This window comes from Adiantum capillus-veneris, chromosome 23 (assembly GCF_014529385.1).
Source record: "Adiantum capillus-veneris isolate H3 chromosome 23, ASM1452938v2, whole genome shotgun sequence".
Lineage (NCBI taxonomy): Eukaryota > Viridiplantae > Streptophyta > Polypodiopsida > Polypodiales > Pteridaceae > Adiantum > Adiantum capillus-veneris.
Window position 1 is genome coordinate 144210371 of NC_140953.1, and position 11558 is coordinate 144221928.

The window sequence follows — 11558 nt, forward strand, 5'->3', positions numbered from 1 at the left end:
TTTCCATTAGATGGAATATTACAAGATTCCATTTCCGTTGGAAGAAATCCAAGGTTTGCAGCTCTCAAAACCATGCAGCAAGGTCAACTTCATCATGTGCTACCTACAAAAGAAGATTTTAACCTAAGCCAGTACAACGCAAGAGCACACCTGCATGATGTGCTAGCCATGCATGCTAAAAAAATAATTTGTTGCCCCTCCTCCATTCTGCACCCACGCAGCTTCCTCACTCGGCCTGTCACTTGCCTTGTACACGCCCTTTAGCTGCCTCGTTTGTTACTTGGCACCCTTTTTCCTTTTCCTAGTTGATCACAAAGGGGGTATCTTGAAAGATACTTTCACAACGAATGCAGAAATGTGCCCCCATGCATACTCACCACACATACACATACTATTGGGTCTACATTTAAAGTTATTCATTAATTAAATGTGAAGATTCCTTTTCATTACCTTGTGAAAAGTCTAAGCTCCGCTCGCCCCCGGTTCCTGTGTACACAAACACCCGCCCTCAGCCATTTCTTCATCTCCCTCCATTGTGCATCACTCTACACATTGTAGGAAGCCTCTCCTCGGTAAGCTCTTTCTCCTGTGTGGAAGCAAGTCGCTACTCAGTAAGTGCTTCCTCATAACTGCCTGAAAAAATGAGTAAATTGATGATTGAAATGCTTTGTTTTACCTCAATCACAAAGACTCTTTTCTATGAAATGAAAGATCTAGCTAGTCCTTGACTCCTAGTCTCTCTTAAGTGGCAAAACCCCATTTTGGCCACTATGTTGCTAGTGAAATGGAATGGGTTTTAAGGTGTAGATGAACACAAGTACGACCACTAAGCATCATGAGATTGAATCCTTGGCAACGATGCTAACACGACGCCAATGTTAGCAAATTGCCATGATGGACGTTAACATCACAGCTTAACTTGGTACTAATATCCATAATATACTTAGGGAAACGACTTGGTTTTTCATCAGAATGAAGTGAATTTACACAAGAAAATACACAAAAGCAACCACAAACCAACAATCAATAATTAGTCTCTTTTTAGGCATATAGTCAACCTTTCGCCAACTAATCACTCAATGGTATCTCAACTAAATGAGATTGAATCACTATGAAACTCTTGAAGACTATAGGCAAGGACTATTAGAACAGATCTAGACATTGAAAACTTGATTCTAGAAGGTACACATATCACAATCCATCACTTTCCACATCACTAAAACAAGAATAGAAATAGTCTAATAGCACCTCCTTAGAAATAGCCTTCTACCAAAAAATTAGCATTTACCCCTGAAAATATCACTAAAACACCAGATTAAGCCTCACACAACATAGACGTGACCTTCACCGAATTGACAATGGATACACTCAAAAGATAGAGCAAGAGGAGAGAAACACAATGCACTTAACGGAACTTGATTTGGATTACCGAATTTCAAACTATGTCGATTACAAAGTAGCTTTGCTCACTTCACTGCTTCACCATATAGAAAGTTCTTCCCTTTATCTTCTTATTAACTGACTATTATACCTAGGGCCTCTAAAAAATGATCTCTAGGCTCAGTTCCCATTGGCATTATACCTTTACATCAGAAGTAGGTGGCACAAATCCACTTACATCATAATCTGTGAGCTTTATCTATATTTACAATCTATAGAGTTAGAACAGGATTACAAATGAGGACTTTACCAAGAAATTGTCTAAAAGACTTATCCATAATTAACAACTTCAAACAATGATTAGTATTTTTAATGACTCAATTATCCAACAAATAATGCCTAGACTTGTTCGATGCATAGATCATGCCCAAGACTTCTCTCTCTGTGACTATATATTTCTTCCTCTGTTGCAATCATTAGTTTAATAGCATACTAGACTAGTTGATACAATCCTTCTTACTTCTTTTGCATAAGTACCATCCCAACCATAATGTTTGCAGCATCAACAAACAAGAAATGCAAAATCTAATCTTGGGGTTGTAGAATTGGTGCTACTACTAACATCTTCTAGAGGAACTCACATGCTTTGGTTTGTGCAAAGCCCCATGCTTAAGATACTCCCTACTTGGTCAAATGAAATAATGGAGCACATATGTCAAATTCTTTGGTTCGTGTCTTTCTCCATGCATAAGCTATTCCCTGCTTGGTCAAATGAGTTAATGGAGCACATATGAAGATAAATACATAAAGTATGTTCTATGCTACTTGGTTTGCCCCACAAATCTCCTCAAATCATTCAAATTTCTTGGTGAGTCCACTTGTTGGATAACATTGACTCTTTTTGGATCTATTCATAATCCTTCCTTGATGCTCCTACTAACATGAATATAAATACATGAAGTATGTAATATCACACTTGGTTTGCCCCACAAATCTCCTCAAATCACCCAAATTTCTTGGTGGGTCCACTTGTGGGATAACATTGACTCTTAATTTTGAAATATCTCAAATGCTTTGGCGTGTGAAAGGCCCCATGCATAAGCTTCTCCCTAGATGGTCAAAGGAGTTAATGGAACACATATGTCACCAAATGCTTTTTGCAGTGCTCTATGTTGAATCTATCAGAGAATCTAACATTTACTTTTAGATTCAACAAAATTTAATTATAAAAGGAGAGAGTTTTCCTTTAAGAGAGCGATAACAAGGAGAACATAGGTTGTGTTGGGCTGAATTATTTACACGAACACACATTAAAAACACTTTAACCATGCACATAATTCAAAGAGAATAACCAATTAAGATTGACAACTTGATGAGGATTGGATTTTCTTGGAGCTGGTCTCCCCAAGGATTTGTAGTATAATCCTCTCAAAAGAGAGCTTTGTTACAATACATGTTTGTGCTCTTGCAGAGCCTTTTTTCAATCATGAAGATGATGTTCTTCAAGATTTGACGGTATAACCCTCCTTCCCAAATCCTAAACACCCCAACGCGAAGAAAAGAACTTTGGGAAAAGAGGAGGATGAAGGTGGAGAGAAGTATTTTTCAAGTAAGAGAGTTGATATTCCACATACACTTGCTCATGGGAAATATCTTAGTATAATTAGTAATAGAATAATAGAGATGGAGAAGAAGAAATTTGCATTGGTTTGGATTTGTATCCATAGCCAAGAGCTTGAGCATAGAGTCAATCTCTAGAGCTCCCATGAGAGAGGGAGAGAGAGAGACAGAGAGAGTTTTCTTTGCCAATATTAGGCACTTAAGAGAGTGTATGAGAAGAGCAAGATCCCCAGAAATTCAACGAGACCTCTCTTATATAGCTATGCAAGAGTGAAACTAGTCTTAAGCTATAATGCTTTACACTTGACCAATGAGGTGGTAACACCTCCTAATGCAACTCAAGCATGCCCAACACTTGTCCCTCTTGCCTTGCATGCTAGAACTTGCCCCCCCCCCCGCCCCCCCCTTTCTTGGGACTCATTTTGGAAAGTAGAAACACCACACACACACACTTGTTAAGTTCACTCAAAGCAAGTGTAGGCTAGTTTGGATGTGTGACTTAGTCAAGTTTAGTAAACAAAGACTAGAGTCAACTTACTAAATAAGGAAGGGCTGATCTAACCTTAGTATTTAGTTTTTCCCTTTCATTTAATAAAAACCATAAACTTACTCTTTTATTTATTAGCTCAGGTGCAAGACTTTTGCACAAACTTTGGAGGCTTATGAAGCTGATCCGAGGCTATAGCCTACCTTCTAATTTAGGATCTGCTAAGTTAGGATAATCTCTGACAAAAATAATCTCCATGCATCTTATGCATTAGATTGTTATGCTTTGGCTGTGTCTAGCTTATGTGAGGTTGAGAAACCTTTATCCTTTGATGAAGGATAGAATTCAAAAAATTGGATCACTTCCATGTAATCAAAATGTGATGCACTTATAGAAAATGACACATGGACTTTATGTATTTTTCCTCCTAGCAAAAAGGCCATTTGTTTTACAAATTGAAACGTAAGCCGGATGGTGAGATTGAACGCTATAAGGCTTGACTTGTTGCAAAGGGTTATGCATAACAAAAAGGCATAGATTATGAAGAGAGTTTTGCTCCCACTTGTTGTATGACTACTGTGCATTTTCTATGTGCATTGGCAAGTCATTTTGGTTGGGATGTACATCAGTCAGACATTGTTATTGTTTTCTTGATTGGTAACATATTTGAGGAAGTTTATGTAATGTAGCCTTGCGGTTTTGTCATTAAAGGGGCATGAAGATAAAGTGTGCAAATGTAAGAAAGCTTTGTATGGGCTGATGCAATCTCCTCATGATTGGTATGAGAAGGCTGACACTCATTTGGTCAAACAAGTCTTTTGTTGTACAGTCAAATATAAAGCACATTGTATGTAAAGCGTGAGTGTGATGTAGTTCTCATTGTTGTTGTCTATGTGGATGTTTTGTTGATCACTGGACCAAATGAGAGACATATTGCTGAATTTAAGGCTGATTTGAATGCTACTTTCAAGATGAAAGATTTGGGGTTGTTGCATCATTACTTGGTTATACAGTTTAAGGAGTGTGATGGTGGTATTGCCTTGCGTCAGACAAGTTACATAGAGACATTGCTATGTAAGTTTGGACTTGAGGATTGCAAACCTATTGCCACTCCCATGGAAACGGGTTTGAAATTGATTCCTCATGATGTTGGTGATCCTATCGATGTCACTCTTTACCAAAATGTTGTGGGCTATCTTATTTATTTTATGCAACACGAGGCCAGATATTCAGTGTGCAATCTCACAAGTTAGCAAATTTATGCATGGCCCAAGGTCTACGCATTGGCAGGCTATCAAGAGGTTTTTTCACTACTTGAGTGACACTTCACATCTTGGCTTATTTTATCCCAAGAGGGGATCATTGCCACCAAATTTACATTTTTTAGACCCAAATTGGGCTGGATGTTTTGGCAAGCAAGTACCCACAAGTGGTTTTTTTTCATGCTCAACAGTTCATGCATATCATGGTTGAGCAAGAAGCAACCTATTGTGGCCATTTCTAGTTGTGAGGTTGAATATAGGGTAGTCCTCATAGCTACGGTTGAGTGTGTATGGCTCAAACGCCTTATAATGGCTGATTTAGGTGTTGGACAGGACACTACCAACACTGACAATGAGAGCACATTGGCAATTGCAAGGAACCCAATTTTTCATGATTTCACAAAGCACATTGAGGTGCAGTACCACTATGTCAGGGAAATGCTCAATAGGAGAGATCAACTTGGCTTATGTGCCAACACAAGACAACCTTGTAGATCTTTTCACAAAGGCATTGTCTCATGAGAAGTTCAAAGATTTTGGCAAAGCTTTGGGCTTACTTCCCTTTGTGGACTGATCATTTCGTCAAAGGAGATGACACTTATTTATAGTCTATGTGCAAAATCACGTTCACTGCATCAATCCTAGGGGGATTTGTCACTATATACATGTGGTAGTGATGTGTGTGAACAACTTAGCACCATCGTGGATTTTTTTCCCTCACTAGGAGGTTTTTCCCCCGGTGCATTATATATACCGTATGCCCATCACTCTAGGGCTATCTTATCTGTCCATTTCACACTAAGTAATACACTCTCTGTTGTGTGCCTTGAGCTTCCTTCATCTTCTCCAGGATGTGTGCATTTCCTTGCAACCCTAATTCCAATAGTTGATGGCCGGTAGCCGCTGCCTGTAGGTGGTGTATTGACATAGTTAGTACTACCCGCCTAAATAACTAAATAAAGTGGCCACCTCCATAATACAAGGCATCTATGTTATGGATATGCATCCCCTTGTATCCATCCCTCTAAGCTCTACCTTGAGAGCGCATGGGTGGAAGACAGGTGTTAGTCAATTTGCTAATTCCAAATAAACGCTATATTGTATTTCTCATTCCTTTTTTTTGCTACAAGATCCTCTTTGCTCTATATTTCATACATGGGTTTTCACCCCACTAAGGCCCTAAGGTCCTATAACTAGAACTATGGACGTCATATTTGAGGCCTTTAAAGTGATGTCTTTGGATCCTTGGACGCTCTAGATCGATCCGTGGTGCTGATTTAATTGATTTTTGAGGATGCAGTGGTGGTGGTGGCATTTTATTTATTTTATTAGACATTTTATTTTTTTGGGCATTGTAAGTCAAAGGATAACTTTGAGCCATTGACATTTATTTCTATACACACCTAACTGGGAACTAGAAAACATTGTAAATAGGTGGGCATTTAAGAAATTGAGACACCTTCATGTGCTAAAGCATAATAAATGTGACATGAAACAACTGAAGACAATAGATAGATAATAGATTACAGATAAAGAGACACAAGAATAAGGACCTTGTTGGTAGGAAATATATATATAGTCAACACGACACACTTTTGAGGAAGGAACTCATACCACTGTAACCACCTTGGCACAACAACCAACCTCAATTCCAATCACACTCTTACTCTCACTCTCACTTTCAATCTCAATCTCAATCTCAATTCAATTCCACTCTCAAATACACTCTCAATCACTATCTCACCACGTGGTAAAGAAGTAGAAGAGGAGATCATGTTGGGAAGAGTCCACATTGGGAATATCTTGTGATCAATGTGAGATTCAAGAAATCACAACCTAGACATGATATTTTTGAAAGACTTCTTGCACATTTGTTAGGATGCTTGATTTGGTAGGCACATCTGACCAAAGGACAACTTACGCAAGAACTACTTGTGCATGATAGTTTGTGATCGTGAATCTTATGTGATTTGTCTTGTCCATGTAAACATCTCAAAAAATGTCATAAAAATATAACTTAGGTTTAAGAAGGGTTAAGTTATGAAGGAAGTGCCCTCTTGTTCCATTCAAGCAATACAAACCATCGAGTTGTTGATCATAGCTTTGTGCATGTGCATTTTGAGAGGCTTTGATGGTAAGAGACAACATTTGTTAAGACAATAAAAACCTTATTCTCCACAACACTAATGTGATCAACTTGCAACCAACACCATCCACAAGACATCATTTTAGATAGGAAACTCATACAAAACCTTTTGTATGTACATGAAAAGATTGCATGTGACATACATGTCAACCAAAGAGCTTCCAAACATTTGTTTCTACATGTGTCCCTAGCTAGCATTCTCATCATAAATTTGCACCCATGTCAATATCTAGTAGGATCAAGAGGCCTCTATAAAAAAATATTATAGTGAAAGAGAGTCATTCATCATAGAATCCATTGAACGAGAGTCCTTCATCATAGAATCCATTGAGCTTGAAACTTTCTTCCCATAATCATGTTGAGCTCAGCATACAATGAATCAATTGATTTGAAAATGAATAAATCGTGGATTCTAATTAGAGTTCAAGAAGTGTATGTGATGAAATATTGCGAAATGATGCACTAATCATGGTAATTTTTGGGTCAAATCGGGCCAAAAAAGGGTAGGAATATATATATATATATATATATATATATATATATATATATATATATATATATATATATACATACATACATACATACATACATACATACATACATACATATATATATATATATATATATATACTTTGATTTTTCCTTGATTTTTGTTTATTTTTAATTTTTCTTTTCTTTTGATTTTATAATTTTCTCTTAAAAATAATCTTTTTTTTTCTCACACACCTCCAAATCACCCTCTTGATTTCTTTTTTCCCTATTTATTCCCTTTTTCCTTGTTTTCTAGCTTTTATTTTTCATTTAATTTCTTTTATAATCTTTGGTTCTATATTTAGTTTGAAATTTTGTCATTATTTAAAATTATGTAAGTAAATTAATCTTTTATTTTTTTATGGAATATTTTTAATTAGAGTTTGTAGCCTATTTTTCTCTTTTCTGGTATTTTCTTTATTTTTAAAATTTATTCAATATTTTGTGAATAATCTCCTTTTTCTTGATTAGATTCAAAACATTAAAAACACAAAAAATAGAAAATGGTTTTTTGAGAGAAAAATAAAAAATATGAAAACAAGAAAGAAACAAAAGAGACAAAAAAGGGCAAGCACCAAACACACACATCCCCATATTCTCTTACCCCCCTCCCCCCCACCCACCCACCCACCCACATACACACACACACACACATACACACACACACACATGTGCCTCATGGCTTGAGAAAAGGTACATTTGCTTTATCCAAAACCTATTCAAATCGGATCTTCTTCTCTCCCACTTTGGCTACAAGAGCTGGTTTTGTCGTCATGTTGTGGGTGGGCCTCAAGAGAGAGACAAGGATAGAGATGGCACCTAGGGATGCGTAGCATGCCTTGATTGAAGAAACCCACTACATGCCTTTCATCTCTCTCCATTATGTGACTCATATTAGCCTCTTCACACCTCCCCTTTTTTGGGGGTTAGAAGCGATAGCTCTGCATGAGGCCCTCTGTAACGGGATTCCTATTGTGCACACTTGACCACCTCCCAGTTTGTTTGCACTCAACCCTTAACATGTTCCCTCTAGTGCTCCTACTACCAACATTCATTGTCATAAAATCTAATATTTAACCAACCCAAATGATTTTCTCATATTAAACTGATCATTTAATGTGGGAGAATAAACGGGAACAAGGGTTGGAATATGGATATGTGCTTATGTATCTATCCCAACACGGGGCCAAGGTTAAAGGGGTCCAAATGAGAGATGGTCTGTTAAAGAGCAATGGTACCTCTAATGGAGCTTAAAGACCTTAGGGTTATCTTCATTAAAGACCTCCAAAAGTTAGTGTTAAAAATTCATTTGATCTTAGGCAAGCTAGGGCTGACCTTGAGATGGGAATCCTACCCAAGCATGAGGTGCTTGTCGGCTTGCTAAGTGTTAGTGGGAACCTTGCCCAAAAGCTTGAGGTGCTTCTCACATGCTTAAATGACTAAGGTTCTTGAAGTGTTGAATTCAAAGGTAAACTCTTAAAAGGCATCAACGTTTCCATGCTTGATTGATTAAGTGCTTGAAGTATTCAATTCAAACCAAATGACATAATAAGCATAGAAGACACATGTTCGAATGATCCTCCACATGTGACCCTCATGATGTGCTTGAATGCTATTGGATAGGCTTTAAAGAGGTCCAATGAGAATTAGATACATAAAAATAAATAATTAAGTTCTTTCTCTCAAAGAAGAAAAAGAGGACACATGTCCAAATGAAATAATTAAATAATATGAATGAGAGAGAGAGAGAGAAAGAGAGAGAGAGAGAGAGAGAGGTGGACCAAGCATGAGAGGGGGGTATTCTCTCCCACACACACACACACACACACACACACACACACATTCTCTCATTGTGTGGAGTGCAAAGTGCAAGAGCTCCATCTCCTTCTCCAAGCTGAGAGCCTACAACAACACTCTTGGCTATGGAATGCAAATCCAACCAAGAACCATGCTTCAATGCTTAAGCTTGTCATCTTCTTCATCTTCATTACTATGCTATTATGCTATGCTAAGCAAGAAGAGTAATGATAAGTGAGGAACTATTTCTTTTTCCTATGGATGATTCTTCTTCCTCTTCCCTACCCTCATTCCCCGCTAGCTCTCTTAATGATGAATATAATCTAGAACCTCAGTCAAGGGAAGTTATCATAGACACGCCCGATTTTAACAAATGGTACCTGCAACTCCAACACAAGGTGGCCATTGTCTTTATCATGGCCCTAAACCATCTATGTAATCTCTTAAAGATTGGATATCTAAAAATTGGAAAAGCAAAAATCTTTATCACATCCAATATCTCCCCAAACAATTACTACTTATATTCTTCTTTGAGGATGTAATAGTTCTTGGCAAGTCATCATAGAGCAGCAACAGCTACTTAAAAACCCTCTTATCTCCTTCTTCAAGTGGTATAGAGGTTTTAATCCCAAAGGGGGCAAATTAACCAACCAAGATCCTTGTCTAGGAATATTATATAAATTGAAGTCAGAGACATGTTGTGGGTCTCCAATTGCCTAGATCCTCTTTAGGTCCCCTTTTATGAAACAACTTAATGACCCCAATATCGACACTTTGCAAGAAAATTTCACTACTCTAGTAGCTTCTTGCCAAAAATTTTAAAGATAAGGAATTAAAAACTCCTTATATATAGAATTCATTATTAGGAATACCATCCAAACAAGGTACCTTTTCGGCTTTGAAGTTACATATAGTTTCTTCAAGCTCCCCCTAACAAAAAGAGGCTGATTAAGAAGAAGGGCTATATTTGGAGCCACAATCTTCTTTCTCACTTGAGCTATTTTAGCTCTAGCTTCTTAAACTTCCTTAGACCTCATGGGGATCCCATAGAAAATATATGTAAAGAACTGGCCAGTTTTTCCTTACAAGAAATAGCTAGAGTGCCTTGTTTATTCTTGAAAAAAGGAACCAAATCCTTACACTTTTTCTTTTTGATAGGATCGAACATATTCTTGTTAGGTCTATCAATCTTGCCTACCCTAAATTGTCTAGTGTAGACAAGGGCACTACTAGCATTTAGGATTTCTTCCTACCTTAATGATTATCTGAGGTCAATGAGCTCTTGAGTGGGAGGATCTACCCATTTGCTTTTTTTTGTGTGCCAGTGATGACCTGCCCTTTATTCTTCCACCTATCAACAATTTTATCTACCATATTGAAATCACCAACAAGTAAAAGAGGATTAGGTAGCTTTGCAATTATTTTCCATACTCATCTCTCTTAGGCATAGCGTTTGGTGCATAAATATTAGCACAAGTAAAGTTGAAAGGACTGTTGAGGGTAATGTCTAGCCAAGTTTCTTTGTTAGCCTTATGAATAGCACAAACACATTGTAGATATTTGTTGGCTAGACCTATAGTAGATCCTCCTCTCCCCAAAGAGTGATCAATGAAGTACTAGGTGTGATTGAACCTAATCCTTTTCACCTCTAACTGATTACAAACAATTTTGACTTCCTACCACCAAAAGATAGGTAAGTACCAAAAATAAGAGAGGTAGCTACTCCAATAGGAGTGGTAGCTAGCATACTAAGGGTGGTAGCTACCAGAATAAGAATGGTAGCTACCATGTTTGATAAGCAAACACCTCTAGCCGCCAACCTTGGTGGGAGCTCCCAAAGTAACAATGGCAACTACCAAGCCATCATGGAAGGTGTCAAAATAATGGCAGCTACCATGATAACAATGGTAGCTACCAAGATAACAATGTTAGCTACCAAGAAAATACTAGCAAGTGCCGAGAAAACATGTATAACCACCAACATCACTACTAGCTTCCAAGCTAAGATCGACAGTTGCCAAGCTGGCATGGTACCTGCCAAAATATGAGTAGCTACCATGATAATAATGGTACGTATTAGTATAACATTGGTAGCTACTACATAGATTGCAATAGGTGCTACTTCTAGCTATCGGAATTAGTAGCAATGTCCCTCCTAAAAGTAGGTATAAAGAAAATCCTGGTATCTACCACCATGACACATAGAACTACCACTCTCACCCAAATTACACACCGAGCTAAGGTACTATCATTACATGCTAGGTAGCTACCACTCCACCAAGGCAGCATATGAAGTAGTCAAACTATGAGCTTTGTAGCTACCCTTACTAAGACT